Below are 21,735 nucleotides of genomic sequence, written 5' to 3'. Positions count from 1 at the left end.
GCATCCTTCCTGAGTAAACTGATTTTTTTTATTTTTCAAATTGAGAGGCCCATTGTGACAATACGCCATTGCAAACATTGATATGCATTTTCAAACACCTTTGAGAATGGCTTTATTCGAGCCATAGCGGGGCAGGCCATCGGCTGGCGGGGTTATGTTCAAGTCCTACAAGTTCAGCCGTCTGCCGATAGATGACTCTGACCAGGTTTTACTACTGTGGGCGTGGCTTGGATTTCTTCTTCTTCTACCCTTGGCATTGTCTTTTCCCTTGGGGGCAGCTTTTGACCGTGCTCCGACCATTTCGGAAAATCCAAAGTTGATTTCCTTCACCCCCTCTGTTTTTTCATTGTGTTTCATTTGTCTTATTTCTATTTTCCAAAAGAATAAATACATTAATACAGAGACTGTCCCAATTGAATCTTACATAAATTATAGCAAAATTAAATTTGTTTTAAGTCAATTACATGCTCAAATAGGGTAATCGGGACTGGGGCTACAGGATACAGTGGGATCCATACCACTGTGTAGTTCTATCGGGGATCGAACCTGAGACCCCTTGAATACAAAGCGATATAATTACTACTAATTTCATCGAGGAAACTCAAAGACGTATTTGAGGAGGGGTCCGGACCCCTCCCCCAAGAAAGACTTACCAAGTGAAAAAATTAAATAATGAAAATATATTTGTGTAGCATTTACTACATAATTGATGGTTACAATTTCCTTTGAACTTATTGATTGATTTGTTGTTTCTAAGTCCACTTTTTGCACAGAAAGGCTAATCGGGACTGGACTTACAGCTTAAAGTGAGATTCGAACCACTACTTGCATCCACCGGGTATCCAACCCGGGATTCCTTGATTTTATTCAATAAATATTCAATTCTTGATCAATTTGAAATGAATTTCTTTGCCAGGGCACTTGTTTTTTATGCAAATTATGCCGATCTTAACTACAGGTAAGCTAGATAATGAATACTTGCTGTTATCCGATCTTTTTACCTATTTATGTGATAATAATATAATTTTAACTTAAACATCATATTATTATTATTATTATTCCTGACACAATTGGTTCGGTGTATTTCTAGATACGTGCCTTGGGAGGCCCTACAGAAATTACAGCGAAAGGAAGTGAGACAGTCGGGTACTCTTTCAAACTCTAAATCTTGTTCTTGTCCCAAGTTATGTAAACGCTCTCTCGTTCTCGTCTCGATCTCTGAATATAATTTCAATTATAGTCACATTAACTTCAACGCATTTTAAAAATACAATTTGTGTCTATACAAAGAACACGCTTGGGTAATACATTCACATTTAGAGAACACCGATGTATTTCATAAAGAGGTAAGACAACTATGCTGAAGGTAGATTTTTAAATTTTAAATATAATTCACTGCACATTCAATTATACTATATGTAATGTTATGTTATAATAATGGAACCTACATCTTGCATTTTTTTAATTCTAGTTTCATTAATATTTTACTTTCGATATTATGTGAATACATTAATCGTGATGGAGGGAGAAAACACACCGGAACGACAAGTGACCGGCGACACGTGTCGCTTGAGAATTTCACCAATCGAGCGTAGGCATGTGCGGCCTGTCATGCCGCTACGGTGTGAAACGTTGCTGCTGATTGGCTCGTTCCCAAGCGACATATGTTGCTTGTCGCTTCGGTGTGAGTTCTCCCTAAGAGGGCGAGTGACAATGAATTCAATTACATCTTCATAGCTTGTTCATGACTGAAAGAAGCTACTCGTGTCGCATGTCGCTCGGACTGGGACTTTCTCTCAATATCGTGTTATCATGTCGACTCAGTTTGTTGTTCGTGCATGTTTTGCTTTAAACTGTATAGGCTCTTGTTGCTTGATGTGAATGTTCCGTGTCGCTTGGGAACGAGCCAGTCAACAGCAACGTTTCTCAATGTAGCTGCAGACCGAAGTGACAAGCGACACATACCTCTAGAGAACAATCCAATCAACAGCAACGTCTCACACAGCTGTAGAATAACATGTCACACAAGCCTGCGTTCAATTGGTGAAATCCTCAAGCGACACATATTTCACACCGTCTAAAGCAAAATATTCACTGTGCATGAGCGAACAACAGGCCAGGGCGACACGATGCACGGTATGAAAAAGAACTCAGTCCGAGGGACACACAAGCAACAGACAACACAAGCTGAATTATTGGTAGCATTTATTACTGAGAGCCAGTTACCAAGAGACACGTGTCGCTTGTCGCGTGTTGCTTCGATATCAAATATCCCTAAAAGTAAGCAGCTTTTGAAGCACAGTATGAATAATTAGTAGGTAAACAGCAGTGACAAAACATATGATTGATTGATTGATAGATAGATAGATAGATAGAAAAAATTGCCTATAAATCCGCACCCTAATCATAACTTATTAAACATATCAAAACATATTTTTCATTCATTAATTTTTTACGCTTACAATAACCTCTAATTATTACTAAATCAATTTTTGTATTTTCCATCTAATATCTTATTATATTTAGCTCTTGCCAGTAGGCACTTTATCTTCTTATGTATATATTTTTTTTGGCCTCTATCTCATCAGACTTATCATTCATTAATTTCCTCAATTATCTCATCCAACTCGTTTGTATTTCCACCCACATACATAAGAATTGTAGCTTTCCTGGCGACGTCAATCGACGTTAGCTTCCATCGTATACATTGCTCTCGTCTTCAGGTAGGAGATGTTGTTGCTATGTATATGCTCGAAACGTTGGAAGATAACGCCGATTTAATCTGGCTGGTACACCTGTTCGAACCTTTCTACATGCTAAATTTAAACAACAATCTTTCGTAATCATTAAACAGGATGGAATAAATAGCGGGGAGGCTTTTGTAATATTAATAATTTGAATTACTTCCCCATTAAAAACTGAGCATCCTCGATGGCGCAGTGGTAGCGTCGTCGCCTTGTAATCAAGGGATCTCGGGTTCCATGCCTGGCTCAGTCCCGATTAGCCTTACTGTGCATAAAGTGGACTTAAAACACTAAATCCATAAATCATTAAGAATTCATTTTAAAATTTTATAATGAATTTCGGGTGAAAGATTCAATATACTAACCTCCATTATTAATTCAATGCCTAGAGAATTATAAAAAATGGGGGGGGGGGTGTATTTATATACACGAACGCTCGGGAGCCAATATAAGTTTACAACCTGCAAATCGGGTTTTCTCTACCGATTCAACCATTTCAATATCTCCAATGTTGTTTGTGATGCACCTGATTCAAAATCGGTCATAATTTATTTCGGAAATTAGTTTTGGGAGGATAAAGACCATCGATAGGAGAGCTTGACTGCCGTTCGATTCCCGGAGAAGAGGGTGAGGAAAGTGGCCTCTCCCACTGCATGAGGTGCATCTACGTACAATGACTCTACTATATAACTACGTGGGAGCATAGAGATCATTTGCATCGCCTCTATAAATAAGCGAGACTGTGAATATGTAAAGAGCCACCACCACCCACCCACTAATATGCCTTCAAATCACATTGCATAATGCAGGTGGGTGCTTTACCAATTTCTTTCAAATACAAGTAGTTAATTATAGTAACAAAACATCTTTTTATATGTAATTGGATTTTTCAAAATTACAATAAAATAACAAAGCAACCAATTTTGTTGTAATTCTATAAAGAATAAGTTAACACAGGCCAGAATCGGTAAACTTCCCGTTCGGACAAATGTCGCAGTTGTAGTGGTCTAAACAGGCAAAAAAAACTGCTTACTGACACGAAATCTGACTTAAATTTGGCATAAAGCAGTCTATTTTTTAGTTTGAAAGACCTTGTGACATTTTTCGAGCCGGGAAGAAGTTCTTCGTAACTAATGGGATAAAGAAGAAGGAAAATTTAATTCGTAACACTACTAACGGACTTATTACGCCATTCGCATGATGTAATTAATAAACACAATAATTCTAATTACATGATTATTAAAAAGCAAACATTTCTTTGTAAATAATAATGTAAAATGCCTGTTTTTGACCAATCCCTCCCCTGTTGTAGGTTTGTTATCCATGAAATATCAATCTGGAATTTTTTGTTTCACAGGTACCTGTCGTAGAGTAATCTTTACGCTGTAAATATCAATTTCTTTAGCTCCCCGATCGGAGACATCTGGGCTCAAAATTTTGAAAGAGAGAATCAAGAAACGATCAAAGAGCTATAACAGTAATTCAGCCGAAATACTCTAATATTACATAACTTCCCTAACAAAAATATCTTAAACTTTGAATTTTGGTCAAAATCAATATGTTGAAAAAATACGCGAAACATACAATGTAGCTTGAAATGTACTGAAAACAATGTTTTTTACCCAAGCTATCATTTTTCTTAGATGAGTTATCATAATTACCGCAACTGTCTACAAAGGTTAAAAATGCCGCAAATCATAAGTCAAACAGGGCCCCAATTTTTAAACGAAGTCATGTAAAGGAAAATACTACCCTTGCATAGGGGTTACAACAACAAAAATATAGGCTATATAAATAGAAAAAGTTGACCATTTTCTCAATTATTATCTTTTTGGACCACATGGTATTAAATGGCCATATTTTGCTTTAGACCTAATATTAATTAAAATATGCAAGTTTGATTAAATTAGTGCATATATTGTGTATCAGTGAAAGTTTTATAAAAATAGATCAAATACATTCACAGAGTTGGTTTTATGCAAGGATAATGTTGGAAAATTTTCTGCTTGAAATCATTCACACTGAGAATCGAACCTGGGTTTAGTACGTGGCAGTCCGATGTCATATTTTCTCTGCTTTCTCATATATCAGTATTTACTCAGTTCCATATTTTTTAACATTCACATTCAGAACATAAACATCCATGTCTTACTCGGGATTCGAACCCGGGACCCCTGCTGTCGTAGTGCGCTGTGCTAACTACCTCGCCCCGGAGGTCAAATAGTAGACTAATAGGACTCTTTATTCGTTGAAGAGAAGCTTCCACAATTACGTATGTTACAAGCCACATATTGTTGCTGCAGTACTCTATATTATCGTCTGGAATTTTGACACGAAATGGTAAGATCAGCTTTTGGCAATGAAGACCCGAACAGCAAAACCTAGGACATGTCTGAGAAAAGAAATGCCAAGGGTTTTACGACCTGTCAATCACTAACTGCCCGTGTACCGGAGGAGGCGTGTTCTTGAGGGCCTCGCAAAGCGGGCCTGGACAAAACATCTGGTGGTGTAAACGCTGTGCGCGCTCTATCGGCAGAAGGAAGGCGAATTCGGAAAAGGCCTTTCCATGATATACAGTCTTAAGAGGCCATATCATGGGCAGCGGAAAAACAGACCTTCATTCAGAACACTTTTACTCGAAAACTATTTGAGGCATTTGAATGAGCTTTGTGGTGAATTGATCAGAAAGGATGAATCTTAACAGTGATTATCGAAATTTTTTTATCACTTCCATATTTTAATAGATATTAGCTGTCAAATATCTCAGTTTTTGGATCGGCGTATAGAGCCCGATTCTAAGTTACTGTAAAAATTTAACCTTGCAAGCCTTTCTTGCATCCTTCCTGAGTAAACTGATTTTTTTTTATTTTTCAAATTGAGAGGCCCATTGTGACAATACGCCATTGCAAACATTGATATGCATTTTCAAACACCTTTGAGAATGGCTTTATTCGAGCCATAGCGGGGCAGGCCATCGGCTGGCGGGGTTATGTTCAAGTCCTACAAGTTCAGCCGTCTGCCGATAGATGACTCTGACCAGGTTTTACTACTGTGGGCGTGGCTTGGATTTCTTCTTCTTCTACCCTTGGCATTGTCTTTTCCCTTGGGGGCAGCTTTTGACCGTGCTCCGACCATTTCGGAAAATCCAAAGTTGATTTCCTTCACCCCCTCTGTTTTTTCATTGTGTTTCATTTGTCTTATTTCTATTTTCCAAAAGAATAAATACATTAATACAGAGACTGTCCCAATTGAATCTTACATAAATTATAGCAAAATTAAATTTGTTTTAAGTCAATTACATGCTCAAATAGGGTAATCGGGACTGGGGCTACAGGATACAGTGGGATCCATACCACTGTGTAGTTCTATCGGGGATCGAACCTGAGACCCCTTGAATACAAGGCGATATAATTACTACTAATTTCATCGAGGAAACTCAAAGACGTATTTGAGGAGGGGTCCGGACCCCTCCCCCAAGAAAGACTTACCAAGTGAAAAAATTAAATAATGAAAATATATTTGTGTAGCATTTACTACATAATTGATGGTTACAATTTCCTTTGAACTTATTGATTGATTTGTTGTTTCTAAGTCCACTTTTTGCACAGAAAGGCTAATCGGGACTGGACTTACAGCTTAAAGTGAGATTCGAACCACTACTTGCATCCACCGGGTATCCAACCCGGGATTCCTTGATTACAAGGCAACGACGATACCACTGCGCCATCGAGGAGGCCCACTCTTTGAACTTATTGGAAGAAAGATTGGAAGTAGGGTGCTTAGAAGGACAGTCCCAATTACCAAAGATTTATGCTTGCACGCTACTATTTATAACAATATGCATAAAATATTAATCAGGAACTTTACTTTTCGCTAACCGGATCTAACATTCTCTTTTATTCAATAAATATTCAATTCTTGATCAATTTGAAATGAATTTCTTTGCCAGGGCACTTGTTTTTTATGCAAATTATGCCGATCTTAACTACAGGTAAGCTAGATAATGAATACTTGCTGTTATCCGATCTTTTTACCTATTTATGTGATAATAATATAATTTTAACTTAAACATCATATTATTATTATTATTCCTGACACAATTGGTTCGGTGTATTTCTAGATACGTGCCTTGGGAGGCCCTACAGAAATTACAGCGAAAGGAAGTGAGACAGTCGGGTACTCTTTCAAACTCTAAATCTTGTTCTTGTCCCAAGTTATGTAAACGTTCTCTCGTTCTCGTCTCGATCTCTGAATATAATTTCAATTATAGTCACATTAACTTCAACGCATTTTAAAAATACAATTTGTGTCTATACAAAGAACACGCTTGGGTAATACATTCACATTTAGAGAACACCGATGTATTTCATAAAGAGGTAAGACAACTATGCTGAAGGTAGATTTTTAAATTTTAAATATAATTCACTGCACATTCAATTATACTATATGTAATGTTATGTTATAATAATGGAACCTACATCTTGCATTTTTTTAATTCTAGTTTCATTAATATTTTACTTTCGATATTATGTGAATACATTAATCGTGATGGAGGGAGAAAACACACCGGAACGACAAGTGACCGGCGACACGTGTCGCTTGAGAATTTCACCAATCGAGCGTAGGCATGTGCGGCCTGTCATGCCGCTACGGTGTGAAACGTTGCTGCTGATTGGCTCGTTCCCAAGCGACATATGTTGCTTGTCGCTTCGGTGTGAGTTCTCCCTAAGAGGGCGAGTGACAATGAATTCAATTACATCTTCATAGCTTGTTCATGACTGAAAGAAGCTACTCGTGTCGCATGTCGCTCGGACTGGGACTTTCTCTCAATATCGTGTTATCATGTCGACTCAGTTTGTTGTTCGTGCATGTTTTGCTTTAAACTGTATAGGCTCTTGTTGCTTGATGTGAATGTTCCGTGTCGCTTGGGAACGAGCCAGTCAACAGCAACGTTTCTCAATGTAGCTGCAGACCGAAGTGACAAGCGACACATACCTCTAGAGAACAATCCAATCAACAGCAACGTCTCACACAGCTGTAGAATAACATGTCACACAAGCCTGCGTTCAATTGGTGAAATCCTCAAGCGACACATATTTCACACCGTCTAAAGCAAAATATTCACTGTGCATGAGCGAACAACAGGCCAGGGCGACACGATGCACGGTATGAAAAAGAACTCAGTCCGAGGGACACACAAGCAACAGACAACACAAGCTGAATTATTGGTAGCATTTATTACTGAGAGCCAGTTACCAAGAGACACGTGTCGCTTGTCGCGTGTTGCTTCGATATCAAATATCCCTAAAAGTAAGCAGCTTTTGAAGCACAGTATGAATAATTAGTAGGTAAACAGCAGTGACAAAACATATGATTGATTGATTGATAGATAGATAGATAGATAGAAAAAATTGCCTATAAATCCGCACCCTAATCATAACTTATTAAACATATCAAAACATATTTTTCATTCATTAATTTTTTACGCTTACAATAACCTCTAATTATTACTAAATCAATTTTTGTATTTTCCATCTAATATCTTATTATATTTAGCTCTTGCCAGTAGGCACTTTATCTTCTTATGTATATATTTTTTTTGGCCTCTATCTCATCAGACTTATCATTCATTAATTTCCTCAATTATCTCATCCAACTCGTTTGTATTTCCACCCACATACATAAGAATTGTAGCTTTCCTGGCGACGTCAATCGACGTTAGCTTCCATCGTATACATTGCTCTCGTCTTCAGGTAGGAGATGTTGTTGCTATGTATATGCTCGAAACGTTGGAAGATAACGCCGATTTAATCTGGCTGGTACACCTGTTCGAACCTTTCTACATGCTAAATTTAAACAACAATCTTTCGTAATCATTAAACAGGATGGAATAAATAGCGGGGAGGCTTTTGTAATATTAATAATTTGAATTACTTCCCCATTAAAAACTGAGCATCCTCGATGGCGCAGTGGTAGCGTCGTCGCCTTGTAATCAAGGGATCTCGGGTTCCATGCCTGGCTCAGTCCCGATTAGCCTTACTGTGCATAAAGTGGACTTAAAACACTAAATCCATAAATCATTAAGAATTCATTTTAAAATTTTATAATGAATTTCGGGTGAAAGATTCAATATACTAACCTCCATTATTAATTCAATGCCTAGAGAATTATAAAAAATGGGGGGGGGGTGTATTTATATACACGAACGCTCGGGAGCCAATATAAGTTTACAACCTGCAAATCGGGTTTTCTCTACCGATTCAACCATTTCAATATCTCCAATGTTGTTTGTGATGCACCTGATTCAAAATCGGTCATAATTTATTTCGGAAATTAGTTTTGGGAGGATAAAGACCATCGATAGGAGAGCTTGACTGCCGTTCGATTCCCGGAGAAGAGGGTGAGGAAAGTGGCCTCTCCCACTGCATGAGGTGCATCTACGTACAATGACTCTACTATATAACTACGTGGGAGCATAGAGATCATTTGCATCGCCTCTATAAATAAGCGAGACTGTGAATATGTAAAGAGCCACCACCACCCACCCACTAATATGCCTTCAAATCACATTGCATAATGCAGGTGGGTGCTTTACCAATTTCTTTCAAATACAAGTAGTTAATTATAGTAACAAAACATCTTTTTATATGTAATTGGATTTTTCAAAATTACAATAAAATAACAAAGCAACCAATTTTGTTGTAATTCTATAAAGAATAAGTTAACACAGGCCAGAATCGGTAAACTTCCCGTTCGGACAAATGTCGCAGTTGTAGTGGTCTAAACAGGCAAAAAAAACTGCTTACTGACACGAAATCTGACTTAAATTTGGCATAAAGCAGTCTATTTTTTAGTTTGAAAGACCTTGTGACATTTTTCGAGCCGGGAAGAAGTTCTTCGTAACTAATGGGATAAAGAAGAAGGAAAATTTAATTCGTAACACTACTAACGGACTTATTACGCCATTCGCATGATGTAATTAATAAACACAATAATTCTAATTACATGATTATTAAAAAGCAAACATTTCTTTGTAAATAATAATGTAAAATGCCTGTTTTTGACCAATCCCTCCCCTGTTGTAGGTTTGTTATCCATGAAATATCAATCTGGAATTTTTTGTTTCACAGGTACCTGTCGTAGAGTAATCTTTACGCTGTAAATATCAATTTCTTTAGCTCCCCGATCGGAGACATCTGGGCTCAAAATTTTGAAAGAGAGAATCAAGAAACGATCAAAGAGCTATAACAGTAATTCAGCCGAAATACTCTAATATTACATAACTTCCCTAACAAAAATATCTTAAACTTTGAATTTTGGTCAAAATCAATATGTTGAAAAAATACGCGAAACATACAATGTAGCTTGAAATGTACTGAAAACAATGTTTTTTACCCAAGCTATCATTTTTCTTAGATGAGTTATCATAATTACCGCAACTGTCTACAAAGGTTAAAAATGCCGCAAATCATAAGTCAAACAGGGCCCCAATTTTTAAACGAAGTCATGTAAAGGAAAATACTACCCTTGCATAGGGGTTACAACAACAAAAATATAGGCTATATAAATAGAAAAAGTTGACCATTTTCTCAATTATTATCTTTTTGGACCACATGGTATTAAATGGCCATATTTTGCTTTAGACCTAATATTAATTAAAATATGCAAGTTTGATTAAATTAGTGCATATATTGTGTATCAGTGAAAGTTTTATAAAAATAGATCAAATACATTCACAGAGTTGGTTTTATGCAAGGATAATGTTGGAAAATTTTCTGCTTGAAATCATTCACACTGAGAATCGAACCTGGGTTTAGTACGTGGCAGTCCGATGTCATATTTTCTCTGCTTTCTCATATATCAGTATTTACTCAGTTCCATATTTTTTAACATTCACATTCAGAACATAAACATCCATGTCTTACTCGGGATTCGAACCCGGGACCCCTGCTGTCGTAGTGCGCTGTGCTAACTACCTCGCCCCGGAGGTCAAATAGTAGACTAATAGGACTCTTTATTCGTTGAAGAGAAGCTTCCACAATTACGTATGTTACAAGCCACATATTGTTGCTGCAGGACTCTATATTATCGTCTGGAATTTTGACACGAAATGGTAAGATCAGCTTTTGGCAATGAAGACCCGAACAGCAAAACCTAGGACATGTCTGAGAAAAGAAATGCCAAGGGTTTTACGACCTGTCAATCACTAACTGCCCGTGTACCGGAGGAGGCGTGTTCTTGAGGGCCTCGCAAAGCGGGCCTGGACAAAACATCTGGTGGTGTAAACGCTGTGCGCGCTCTATCGGCAGAAGGAAGGCGAATTCGGAAAAGGCCTTTCCATGATATACAGTCTTAAGAGGCCATATCATGGGCAGCGGAAAAACAGACCTTCATTCAGAACACTTTTACTCGAAAACTATTTGAGGCATTTGAATGAGCTTTGTGGTGAATTGATCAGAAAGGATGAATCTTAACAGTGATTATCGATTTTTTTTTATTACTTCCATATTTTAATAGATATTAGCTGTCAAATATCTCAGTTTTTGGATTGGCGTATAGAGCCCGATTCTAAGTTACTGTAAAAATTTAACCTTGTAAGACTTTCTTGCATCCTTCCTGAGTAAACTGATTTTTTTATTTTTCAAATTGAGAGGTCCATTGTGACAATACGCCATTGCGAACATTGATATGCATTTTCAAACACCTTTGACAATGGCTTTATTCGAGCCATAGCGGGGCTGGCCATCGGCTGGCGGGGTTATGTTCAAGTCCTACAAGTTCAGCCGTCTGCCGATAGATGACTCTGACCAGGTTTTACTACTGTGGGCGTGGCTTGGATTACTTCTTCTTCTACCCTTGGCATTGTCTTTTCCCTTGGGGGCGGCTTTTGACCGTGCTCCGACCATTTCGGAAAATCCAAAGTTGATTTCCTTCACCCGGCTGTTTTTTCATTGTGTTTCATTTGTCTTATTTCTATTTCCCAAAAGAATAAATACATTAATACAGAGACTGTCCCAATTGAATCTTACATAAATTATAGCAAAATTAAATTTGTAAGTCAATTAGATGCTCAAATAGGGTAATCGGGACTGGGGCTACAGGATACAGTGGGATCCAGACCACTGTGTAGTTCTACCGGGGATCGAACCTGAGACCCCTTGAATACAAGACGAGATAATTACTACTAATTTCATCGAGGAAACTCAAGGACTTATTTGGGGAGGGGTCCGGAACCCTCCCTAAGAAAGACTTACCAAGTGCAAAAATTAAATAATGAAAATATATTTGTGTAGCATTTATTACATAATCGATGGTTATAATTTCCTTTGAACTTATTGATTGATTTGTTGTTTCTAAGTCCACTTTTTGCACAGAAAGGCTAATCGGGACTGGACTTACAGCTTAAAGTGAGATTCGAACCACTACTTGCATCCACCGGGTATCCAACCCGGGATTCCTTGATTACAAGGCAACGACGATACCACTGCGCCATCGAGGAGGCCCACTCGTTGAACTTATTGGAAGAAAGATTGGAATTAGGGGGCTTAGAAGGACAGTACCAATTACCAAAGATTTATGCTTGCACGCTACTATTTATAACAATATGCATAAAATATTAATCAGGAACTTTACTTTTCGCTAACCGGATCTAACATTCTCTTTTATTCAATAAATATTCAATTCTTCATCAATTTGAAATGAATTTTTTTGCCAGGGCACTTGTTTTTTATACAAATTATGCCGATCTTAAGTACAGGTAAGCTAGATAATGAATACTTGCTGTTATCCGATCTTTTTACCTATTTATGTGATAATAATATAATTTTAACTTAAACATCATATTATTATTATTATTCCTGACACAATTGGTTCGATGTGTTTCTAGATAAGTGCCTTGGGAGGCCCTACAGAAATTACAGCGAAAGGAAGTGAGACAGTCGGGTACTCTTTCAAACTCTAAATCTTGTTCTTGTCCCAAGTTATGTAAACGCTCTCTCGTTCTCGTCTCGATCTCTGAATATAATTTCAATTATAGTCACATTAACTTCAACGCATTTTAAAAATACAATTTGTATCTATACAAAGAACACGCTTGGGCAATACATTCACATTTAAAGAACACCGATGTATTTCATAAAGAGGTAAGACAACTATGCTGAAGGTAGATTTTTAAATTTTAAATATAATTCACTGCACATTCAATTATACTATATGTAATGTTATGTTATAATAATGGAACCTACATCTTGCAAATTTTTTAATTCTAGTTTCATTAATATTTTACTTTCGATATTATGTGAATACATTAATCGTGATGGAGGGAGAAAACACACCGGAACGACAAGTGACCGGCGACACGTGTCGCTTGAGAATTTCACCAATCGAGCGTAGGCATGTGCGGCCTGTCATGCCGCTACGGTGTGAAACGTTGCTGCTGATTGGCTCGTTCCCAAGCGACATATGTTGCTTGTCGCTTCGGTGTGAGTTCTCCCTAAGAGGGCGAGTGACAATGAATTCAATTACATCTTCATATCTTCATAGCTTGTTCATGACTGAAAGAAGCTACTTGTGTCGCATGTCGCTCGGACTGGGACTTTCTCTCAATATTGTGTATCATGTCGACTCGGTTTGTTGTTCGTGCATGTTTTGCTTTAAACTGAATAGGCTCTTGTTGCTTGATGTGAATGTTCCGTGTCGCTTGGGAACGAGCCAGTCAACAGCAACGTTTCTCAATGTAGCTGCAGACCGAAGTGACAAGCGACACATACCTCTAGAGAACAATCCAATCAACAGCAACGTCTCACACAAGCCTGCGTTCAATTGGTGAAATCCTCAAGCGACACAGATATTTCACACCGTCTAAAGCAAAATATTCACTGTGCATGCGCAAACAACAGGCCACGGCGACACGATGGACGGTATGAAAAAGAACTCAGTCCTAGGGACACACAAGCAACAGACAACACAAGCTGAATGTTTGATTGAGTTATTACTGAGAGCCAGTTACCAAGAGACACGTGTCGCTTGTCGCATGTTGCTTCGATATGAAGTATCCCTAAAAGTAAGCAGCTTTTGATTTTATATTTTTTTCTTTCTTTCTCTTTCAATATTTTAATTATTTCATATTCAATTTTTTTTGTAAACATGGTCAAGTGGAAGAAAAGGCTCCACAGCCTTAACTTCGCCATGTAAAAGAAGACGAAATAAATAAATATAAATACATTGTTTGAAAAGTAATAATAATTCAAAGGAATTTTAATGGTACACCTCTATGGTATGGCTAAATGATCGGGCAAGAAATTTTATGTTAATTGCGCAGTACTTCCACATTTATGGTAAACACCAACAAATACTGCTGTTTCACTACATCTAACACGGATGATCTTTCTTCTTCCTCGCCGTTACCTCATTTCTGCAGGTTTCATTTTTTTTATTAGTATTTCATACTCTGGGTCTCGCCTACTTCAAACATACCTGAACGTTATTTATCTACTTCATTATTTACAGATTATCATCATCGAAATTACAATCATAAAGATGAATCGTAACTGTCAACTGTGAACCTGTGCGCCGTCATTTCACATATTCAGGCGAATTCCGTTTTCCGAGGTTCAAGAGTTGAAACAAGACGCCAGCCCCATAGATCAGTCCCTGGGCAGGATTGTCGTTTGGTGCCTCCCTTTCCCCCGCACTACTAAGCACCGACATTTTATGCGTGTCTTTCGATACTTTCTTCTTATGCAATGGTTTATGATATTTACATATTACAAATTGTGAAATGATGAAACAATTAAAACTCATTAAATAAAACAACAACAATAATAATATACTAGACCTTGGTGGCGTCCCTTCATCATCATCGCGATTAGCCAAAGTTGGCTAAAAAATGACGCTAAATAACAGAAATTGAATAAAATATATAAATAATACCTGTTAAATTTGAAGATCAGTAAAGCCGGCGAATGGCAAAACTGTCATAAAATTAACAACAATAACAGTGGCGCAGCGTAGCGACCATTTTATTTTCGGAAAGGGTTTGCGTTCCTAGAAACTCCTCTATCCCTCTCCAGTAGTCGGGGCATCAACCCATCTCATGGTAGGTGTAAAGAAAATCCACCCACTGTTTATAAGTTAGACTGTAAATATTTATTTCCCACCAGAATACTTCCGATCGGCAGGAAATTTGAACACCAGACCTTGAATATAGTAGTTACTGTTTTTAATATACGAAGATAAAAAGATACTAGTTCGTCTAGAGAACAATCCAATCAATGTTCGTCTAATATTACTAAGGTAGCCAGGCCAGGACTTAGGGCAGTGCAAGCAATCCTCAACATTATATTCTTGGTATTCTGAGATCCAGGCCAACCCGATTAAACAAACACTTTAACTACCCCTACTTACGAGGAATTTATACTCAAGCTCTCAGCCTCGAACCCTTGTCCTTTAGTAATTTCAACATTCTGAAAAAACACAGTTTCATTTCATGCAATGTACAATGAGAAATGGCATTCCTTTAAATTAACAGTTCCTGTCACAACGTTTCACACAGCTATAGGATAACATGTCACACAAACCTGCGTTCAATCAAGCGGCACGGATATTTCACGCCGTCTAAAGCAAAATATTCACTGTGCATGCGCGAACAACAGGCCAGGGCGACACGATGGACGGTATGAAAAAGAACTCAGTCCTAGGGACACACAAGCAACAGACAACACAAGCTGAATGTTTGATTGCGTTTATTACTGAGAGCCAGTTACCAAGAGACACGTGTCGCTTGTCGCATGTTGCTTCGATATCAAATATCCCAAAAAGTAAGCAGCTTTTGAAGCACAGTATGAATTGTTAGTAGGTAAACAGCAGTGACAAAACATATGATTGATTGATAGATAGATAGAAAAAATTGCCTATAAATCCGCACCCTAATCATAACTTATTAAACATATCAAAACATATTTTTCATTCATCAATTTTTACGCTTACAATAACCTCTAATTATTACTAAATCAATTATTGTATTTTCCATCTAATATCTTATTATATTTAGCTCTCGCCAGTAGACACTTTATCTTCTTATGTACATATTTTTTTGGCCTCCATCTCATCAGACTTATCATTCATTAATTTCCTCAATTGTCTCATCCAACTCGTTTGGATTTCCACCCTTCTACATAAGAGTTGTAGCTTTCCTGGCGACGTCAATCGACGTTAGCTTCCATCGTATACATTGATTTCATCTTCAGGGATGAGATGATGTTGCTATGTATGTGCTCAAAACGTTGGAAGATAACGCCGATTTAATCTGGCTGGTACACCTGTTCGAATCCTTCTACATGCTAAATTGAAACAACAATCCTTCGTAATCATTAAACAGGATGGACTAAATAGCGGGGAGGCTTTTGTAATAGTCTATTAATAATTTGAATTACATCCCCATTAAAAACTGAGCATCCTCGATGGCGCAGTGGTAGCGTCGTCGCCTTGTAATCAAGGGATCCCGGGTTACATGCCTGGCCCAGTCCCGATTAGCCTTACTGTACATAAAGTGGACTTAAAACACCAAATAAATAAATCATTAAGAATTAATTTTAAAATTTTATAATGAATTTCGGGTGAGAGATTCAATATACTAACCTCCATTATTAATTCAATGCCTAGAGAATTATAAAAAATGGGGGTGGGGGGGTTGTATTTAGGATACACGAACGCTCGGGAGCCAATATAAGTTTACAACCTGCAAATCGGGTTTTCTCTACCGATTCAATAACTCCAATGTTGTTTGTGTTGCACCTGATTCAAAATCGGTCATAATGTATTTCGGAAATTAGTTTTGGGAGGATAAAGACCATCGATAGAAGAGCTTGACTGTCGTTCGATTCCCGGAGGAGAGGGTGAGGAAAGTGGGCTCTCCCACTGCATGGGGTGCATCTAAGTGCAAGGGACTCAACTATATAACTACGTGGGAGCATAGAGACGATTTGCATCACCTCTATAAATAACTGAGACTGTGAATATGTAAAGAGCCACCCACCACCCACCCACCAATATGCCTTCAAAACACATTGCATAATGCAGGTTGGTGGCTTTACCAATTTATTTCAAATACAAGTAGTTAATTATAGTAACAAAACATCTTTTTATACATAATTGGATTTTTCAAAATTACAATAAAATAACAAAGCAACCCATTTTGTTGTAATTCTATAAAGAATAAGTTAACATAGGCGAGAATCGGTAAACTTCCCGTTCGGACAAATGTCGCAGTTGAAGTAGTGGTCTAAACAGGTAAAAAACTGCTTACTGAAACGTAATCTGACTTAAATTTGGCATAAAGCAGTCTATTTTTTAGTTTGAAAGACCTTGTGACATTTGTCGAGCCGGGATGAAGTTCTTCATAACTAATGGGATAAAGAAAAAGGAAAATTTAATTCGTAGCACTACTAACGGACTTATTACGCCATTCGCATGATGTAATTAATAAACACAATAATTCTTATTACATGATTATTAAAAAGCAAACATTTCTTTGTAAATAATAATGTAAAATGCCTGTTTTTGACTAATCCCTCCCCTGTTGTAGGTTTGTTATCCATGAAATATCAATCTGGAATTTTTTGTTTCACAGGTACCTGTCATAGAGTAATCTTTACGCTGTAAATATAATTTTTTTAGCTCCCCGATCGGAGACATCTGGGCTCAAAATTTTGAAAAAGAGAATCAAGAAACGATCAAAGAGCTATAACAGTAATTCAGCCGAAATACTCTGATATTACATAACTTCCCTAACAAAAATATCCTAAACTTTGAATTTTGGTCAAAATCAATATGTTGAAAAAATACACGAAACATACAATGTAGCTTGAAATGTACTGAAAACAATGTTTTTTACCCAAGCTATCATTTTTCTTAGATGAGTTATCATAATTACCGCAACTGTCTACAAAGGCTAAGAATGCCGCAAATCATAAGTCAAACAGGGCCCCAATTTTTAAACGAAGTCATGTAAAGGAAAATACTACCCTTGCATAGGGGTTACAACAACAAAAATATAGGCTATATAAATAGAAAAAGTTGACCATTTTCTCAATTATTATCTTTTTGGACCACATGGTATTAAATGGCCATATTTTGATTTAGACTTAATCCTATTAATTAAAATATGCAAGTTTGATTAAATTAGCGCATATATTGCGTATCAGTGAAAGTTTTATAAAAATAGATCAAATACATTCACAGAGTCGGTTTTATGCAAGGATAATGTTGGAAAATTTTCCGCTTGAAATCATTCACACTGAGAATCGAAACCTGGGTTTACTACGTGGCAGTCCGATGTCATATTTTCTCTGCTATTGTCATATATCAGTATTTACTCAGTTCCATATTTTTTAACATTCACATTCAGAACATAAACATCCATGTCTTACTCGGGATTCGAACCCGGGACCCCTGCTGTCGTAGCGCGCTGTGCTAACTACCTCGCCCCGGAGGTCAAATAGTAGACTACTGGGACTCCTTATTCGTTGAAGAGAAGCTTCCACAATTATGTATGTTACAAGCCACATATTGTTGCTGCAGGACTCTATATTATCGTCTGGAATTTTGACACGAAATGGTAAGATCAGCTTTTGGCAATGAAGATGCCAATCGACCCGAACAGCAAAACCTAGGACATGTCTGAGAAATGAAATGACAAGGGTTTTTACGACCTGTCAATCACTAACTGCCCGTGAACCGCAGGAGGCGTGTTCTTGAGGGCCTCGCGAAGCGGGCCTGGACAAAACATCTGGTGGTGTAAACGCTGTTCGCGCTCTATCGGCAGAAGGAAGGCGAATTCGGAAAAGGCCTTTCCATGATATACAGTCTTAACTCCATTTGCTGGATCATCGAAGAACTGAAAGAACCCAAAACTCAACAATGGCGACGAGGATCTTGGAAACTTCATTTGATACTTACTTCTCGTAATTTTACATATTTCTTGTGATTGTTCTTCAAGCTATCTGTTGGAGGTAAGAATCTCTATACACAATGCAAAAGTTGTCACAATTTTCTGAATTCTGCAGGGAGCAGGAAAGTATTAAGCAATACTTCGATAGATTCGAGCATTTCTGCAAAGCTTCAGACATTTCCGATGATAAGGTTAAACATGTTCTATTAGCAGCAATAGGACACAGAACGTATGCTGATTTATACAATCTCATACAACCTAAATCAATATCAGAGCTCAGTCTTGCTCAAATTCAACAAATATTAATCAGCCATTATGAGCCCAAGAAGAATCTCGTACTTGAAAGGCATAAGTTTTTTCTTGTTAAACAGAAAGATAATCAAAGCATTCCTGATTTCATTGTGCAAATCAAACAGCAAGCCTCAAAGTGTGATTTTGGTGATCTCATTGATTCAATGTGTCGCGACGTATTTATTCTTGGTATGAGAAGTGTGCGCGTTAGAAATAGACTGTTATCAGATCCTGATTTGACCTTGAAAAAGGCAATAGATACGGCCATGTATCTCAACGAGCTAGAATTAAATGAGGGAATTGTTAACCAAAGTCACTCAAAGAATGCTGTGGAACATTCTGAAACTCCGACTGAATTCACTTCTCAAATCCAAAACAGGTACAAGGGCAATCTTCGAATAAACATCAGACAAAATAGAACAGATACAAGGAATATTGGTAACAAATCAAACAATGAATCTGGTAAACCGTGTGGTAATTGTAATTCTTTTCATACTAACGGGAAATGCCCAGCTTTCGGGACTACTTGCAGATATTGTAAAAAGAAAAATAATTTCTTAACAGCCTGCAAGAAGAGAGAATATAACAATTCTAACAAAAGCAAATTGGTTTCTAGCACAAACATTGTGCTTAACACACGTATCAATGAAAGATCTATCAATGTTCCAGCTAATTCAAAACCTACGATTGTACCAAACAATCACAGCAATTTCAAACATATAATCCGAGAATCATCCATTGATTTTTCAGATTTTAATGTGCCGTGCATTCCCATAGATCACAAATTTGTAGATTTTCAAGAAGAAAAATCTAAGAACGAATTTGTTGATTACAGCGCCGCTGGTATCCAATGTAACGCTCAGTGTCCAGAAATTTTCACTACTTTCGTTACTAAAGAAAGTGAATCTGTTTGGCATACACAGGGATCGTTGTTTATCGACTTACAAGTCAACAATTGTAAGATTCCATTCCTAGTGGATACAGGTTCTATTTATACTTTAATTGACAGTAGACAATTTAAGCAGGCCTCCCGCACTGGTGCAAAAATCCGAATAAGGTTAATTTCGGAATTCATTTGTTCGTGCATGAATTAACCAGCTACCAGTCGGCACCACCATCAATGCTAAATCCTAATTTTCTCATTAAAAATTTAGTTTATGTATCTATTAATCAATGATGATCACTTGTACGTGATTTTGTATTTTATTAAATGCCTTTCCCTTCTTAAACATGTACAGGCCCGTAGCTAGAGGGGGGCAGGGGGGGGCAGTTGCCCCCCCTGAGAGCCTGCTTTGCCCCCTCTGTAAAAAATACAGAACATATTCCTACTGGAATTCTTACTAATCTAATTATATCCTCTATTAGGTTACACTAGCAACATAACAAAGACACTTATTGATTTTGTGATTTATTAACATGTGTGGGATTCCGAATAATGTCGTACTAGGATTAGGTGGAGAAAATCCCTTCTTGATTCAGACTTTGGGAAATGATTTCGTAATTTTCAGTACCTAGAACAGTTGTGACATTTTGAGAAGTCTTGTATGAAAGGTACCTAATGTGTTTGGATGTTTTTCTTGGATGTGTTGTTATGAAGTTTGAACTGGTTTATCTTTTGTTTCCGAAGTCTACCTATTGGTAATAGTGATTCATGTGGGAGAGAGATGGAGTGGATATTCGATTTTTGTTACTTAGCGTTGCCTTTCTGCCATTTCGAGCTAAACGTGACAATGAGTGATGACGTGAAATTGATGAAGAGACACTCACAAACAGTGCTGCAACCACAGCAGGGGACAGGGGCATTATCACCCCCCCCCCCTATTTTAGTCGGAAGTCTAATCTAGGGAGGGCAAACATTGAAGTAATGAATCATGACTAGCAGAGCCTAAGAATAACAGTACAAATGGATATTCAAGATGGAATTAGTTTTCAAGTTTTTCTTGCATTTTTCTTCCAGATGACCAAGGGCAGTTGCAGGGGGCACAGAAGGGCAATTGCCCCCTCGCTTTCAAATTTTATAAAAATAAAATTACATTTCGTAAAATTTTCTTATAGTCCAAAGCCCTGGGAGCCAAAACGATCTAAATGAAAAAAAAAATGTTAAAGAGAATGCCATGGCACACCGTGAAATTATTTGCGCTCTATTAAATCAATATTATTTTCGGTTTGCAAAAATTTGGATCTAAAGATTTTCCTGTTCGCTTCGATCCCAATATGATTTTTCTCTGTAATGTATTCTAAACCACCAGAGAGGCAAGAAGAAGAAGAAAAAAAGTAAAGTGCTCCCCTGTGCTTAATACCACGCCATGAAGACGTATAGGGGGTGTGGGGGTAGCACCCCCACACTTTCTTGATCCGGTCGTGAGTGGGGGTGATGTGATTAGCATCATGCCCCTGACCGCCTTTAACCCCCAGGGTTTCCTCTAGGTACCCATGTCATTTGACGCTGGGTGGGCGCCGGGGCCGTTTCCAACGTTTCAGAGAGAGAAGTAAGGCCATATAGCTACGATACTTCAGATTGTTGCTGCTTAAATGCATTAACAATTGTTTTGAGGAAAAGGAGCACGCACATTTGAGAGACAATTTAGCATATGAATTGATCACGTAATGTATTTTAATAATATATATATATACTTTGAATACGTACACAATTTAGCGTTAACATGTTGCATATGCATTTTCTTATTTTACGTCGCTCCATGTTGCATATGTGTAAAATATATGTTGTACATGAAAGTTATACGTGTCATA

This window comes from Lepisma saccharinum, chromosome 20 (assembly GCF_977018435.1).
Source record: "Lepisma saccharinum chromosome 20, izLepSacc3.1, whole genome shotgun sequence".
Classification (NCBI taxonomy): Eukaryota; Metazoa; Arthropoda; class Insecta; order Zygentoma; family Lepismatidae; genus Lepisma; species Lepisma saccharinum.
Note: the sequence above shows the minus strand (reverse complement) of the source record.